The sequence below is a fragment of the Myotis brandtii genome, unplaced genomic scaffold (genome assembly GCF_000412655.1).
Source record: "Myotis brandtii unplaced genomic scaffold, ASM41265v1 scaffold988, whole genome shotgun sequence".
Lineage (NCBI taxonomy): Eukaryota > Metazoa > Chordata > Mammalia > Chiroptera > Vespertilionidae > Myotis > Myotis brandtii.
The window spans coordinates 429,349-432,639 of NW_005372109.1; the positions used below are offsets into that span (position 1 = coordinate 429,349).

The following is a 3,291-nucleotide window of genomic DNA, read 5'->3' on the forward strand; positions in this document are numbered from 1 at the left end:
TTTCTCCCACCCGGGTGTGCGCACCCACAGCGCGGCCCCTTGTTGGTCGCTGCGCCATTTTAATAGCCCCCCCGACCCGATTCCCCCCTTGGCATCTCTGGCACCCGAGTGTGTCGGGGTATCTCTGTCCCCATCCCGCCCTGACTTTTGCCCCTCTCCATCAGCCTGGAGAGAGTGACCAATCAGCGCTGGCCTGGGGTGGGATGCTCGTCACCATGGTGACGGCCGGGCGCCCTGGCAGAGCTGCCCATCACCGAGGGCCAGTCTCCTCTCCGCCTGGACCTGGGTGTGAAGGGGAGGTAACGATGGACAGGGGCTGGGGTGGGGGTGGGGGGTGAGACAGAGGTGGCACCTTATCCCCACTCCAACCTCATTGGGTTCAGCCCGGGTCAGGCAGGGGAGAGGGCATGCATGGTGTGGACAAAGCCTGAGCTGGTAGGGGAATGGATTCCCCGAGGTGGGACCCCCTCCATATTTCTCATGTGGGTGCAGAGGTCTGTCCTGGTCTACCTCTCACCCTCTCTCTCTTTAGGAGCTCCCAGAGCTCCCCCCACCCCCAATCACCTTGCCCTAAGTGCTGTGCTTTTGGGCAAGTGACTGTCCCTCTCCGAGTCTCAGCTTTCTCATCCATAAGATGGGCTGGTCTGCAGGCTCATCGTGGAAAGCACCCAAAACACAGTAGGTGCTCCTTCTCCATTAGCAAGGAGGGCGAGGCTATTGAGGACAGAACTTGGGGGGGGTCCCTTCTTTCTGGGGAAGCCCAGTTTGGGTGTCTCGTGGTTTCCCAGAGCCAGCTTTTTAAATATATATATTTTTATTGATTTCAGAGAGGTAGGGAGAGGGAGAGAGAGAGATAGAAACATCAATGATGAGAGAGAATCATTGATCTGCTGTCTCCTACTAGGGATCGAGCCCACAACCTGGGCATGTGCCCTTGACCGGAACCCGAGACCCCTCTGTCCAAACTGGCTAGGGCTAGAGCCAGCTTTTCATCTCTCCTCCAAACAGCTGGGAATCAGAGAGTTGGGGAGGGTTTTTAAAAAACAGAGCCAGGGCGGGGGCTGTGGCTGGAGCAAAACCTTGGTCAGTGGCTCTGAGAATGGGCCACCGCAGCTCCTACGGAGCCAGGCCCTTCCTGCCAGCCCCGGCCAGCTTAAGCGCCACTTTAAGTGGTCCGGGCATTCACTGGCCGGCCCCTCGCCCGTAATTGAGCCGCAGGGGTTTGAAAAGAGGGCCAGGGCCTCAATGACAGGACCTTGGGCCAGGCTAATTGGTTTTGGTTCAAGGGGATACTGGATTTGTGAAAAGCTCCAAACTGCCTTTCCCACGCCAGAGGCAGGTCAGGGCTCTAAGGAGACGGGTTCAAGGAGATGGGGACCAGGAGAGAGAGCTGGGAGCCAGGCGCCTGCGGCTGAGGCTCTCGCACCACCGGCCAAGGTTTCCCTCTGCTGGGAGCGTGGGAAGTCACTGTAAGGGACCTCCGGGGTGCAGGCAGGTTCTACCAACCTTCTCATACGCTTGAGGCCCTGCCAAGAAACGGGCCACCTCCTCTGAGCCCCTGGCATCTCTTAGCTGGGGAGATGTGGAATCGTCGAGTAAGAGGAACCAAGCAACTGCTGTGTAGTTCATCGTCCTGCCCGGGCAGCTGGACCCAACCTGGGCTTTTATTTTATTTTAAATAGATTTTTATTGATTTCCGAGAGGAAGGGGGAGGGAGAGAGAGAGAGAGAAACATCAATGATGAGAGAGAATCATTGATCCAGGAATGTGCCCTGACTGGGAATCAAACCCGGGACCCTTCAGTCCACAGGTAGACACTCTAGCCACTGAGCCAAACCGGCTAGGGTCACACCTAGGCTTTTAGGCTCTGGGAAAATCCTGGACTCTATCCTGAGGCGGGAAGTGCAGCTGGTCTCAGGATCACCCACTTCTGTCCCTTGAAATGGCCCCAAAACGCCGTGGGCAAGGGCAGACCAGGTGGAGATGAGAAAGGGAGACGTGTGGTACTTAAAGAAAAAGATAACGTGCCATCTATTTCTTTACATTCAGAAAGTAAGCACTAATTGTATGACAGCTGAACTCTGTCCTTACTGTAGGTAATCTGAATGTCCATGCTTTGGAATATATAACTTCAGGTACACAGATAACTATGTGTTTGGGCCAAAATGATGACACATTTGTATATATTGGGCGTCCCCCCAAAATGTGTACGCACTTTACAGCTGATAGCTCAGTGGATGTTTCTTCCTTTTCCCATTTAGCCCATTGGAATGAATGATTATTCAAAGTGTCTATGCCTTCTGGGGGACACCTGGGTCAGGCAGGTGATATACCCCTTCTTGTATATATTTGATTTACATACCGAATCGTCCCCTTATGTGACAATCAGTTTATGTTAAGGGTGGCGCCAGGGTGGGGTGGGAGCTAGAACAATATCCATCCCATTAACAATGACATTGACTGAGACCTGGGTTTGATGGCTCATTGTGTGTTGAAGGGAGCATCCTAAAGGGAGCATCCTCACCAGCTTAAAAACAAACAAACAGAAAAACCCCAAAATCCCTACCCTTTTGGTTACCATCCAAATGTTTGCCATGTTGGCCCCTTGAGGCACCTGGTAAGTGGGAGAAAGGTCCTGGGACGAGAGGGAGAACTTTGTGCATCATGTCTTCCCATTTTGATTTCAGTTTTTAATTGCCCGGAGCCCCGTTTCTGTGGGCCTCTGCTCATTTGCACACTGGAGATTCATGTGTAAACAGGCATGTGGCGTGTGCGCACGCCTGGGCCTCCTGGTCGCCGAGTGTGCCCTCCCGGCGTTTAAACACACACATCCACACATTACGGGCTTGCATATTTGCCTCCTTTCTAGAACCCGGTTAATTCCCCCTTCGCTAATCCTCACACCCACTCCCTTCTCCACCCCCCATCCCCACAGACAAAAAAAGAATCTCCAGGCCTGACTGACCAGTGGTCTCAGCCTCCTTCTCTGGCTGGCAGCTCTCCAGGCCCCGGCTGGAGTGAGGGCTCTTATTAGGCAGACCTCATCAATATCCCCAACGACACCCCAGCACCTCTACTAGGAACTATTAGCATCGAGAATTAACATGAGCCCTGGCCGGTTTGGCTCAGTGGATAGATCTTCGGCCTGCAGACCGAAGGGTCCCAGGTTTGATTCCGGTCAAGGGCACATGCCCGGGTTTCGGGCTTGGTCCAACACGCAGGGGGCAGCTGATCAATGATTCCCTGTCATCATTGATGTTTCTATCTCTCCCTCCCTCCCTGAAATCAATA

At 53.8% G+C, this 3,291-nt stretch overlaps 2 long non-coding RNA genes across 2 annotated transcripts in view; one reads left to right on the top strand and one right to left on the bottom strand.

Moving 5' to 3' along the window:
• LOC106724822 overlaps positions 1-1,485 on the top strand; it is a 19,469-nt gene extending 17,984 nt beyond the window's left edge. Inside the window, exon 4 of the long non-coding RNA XR_001360653.1 lies at positions 1,475-1,485. This is a non-coding gene — a long non-coding RNA (uncharacterized LOC106724822). The remainder of the gene's footprint in view (positions 1-1,474) is intronic.
• LOC106724821 overlaps positions 1-3,131 on the bottom strand; it is a 21,117-nt gene extending 17,986 nt beyond the window's left edge. The window contains exon 1 of the long non-coding RNA XR_001360652.1: positions 2,779-3,131. This is a non-coding gene — a long non-coding RNA (uncharacterized LOC106724821). The remainder of the gene's footprint in view (positions 1-2,778) is intronic.
• Positions 3,132-3,291: the final 160 nt, after the last annotated feature.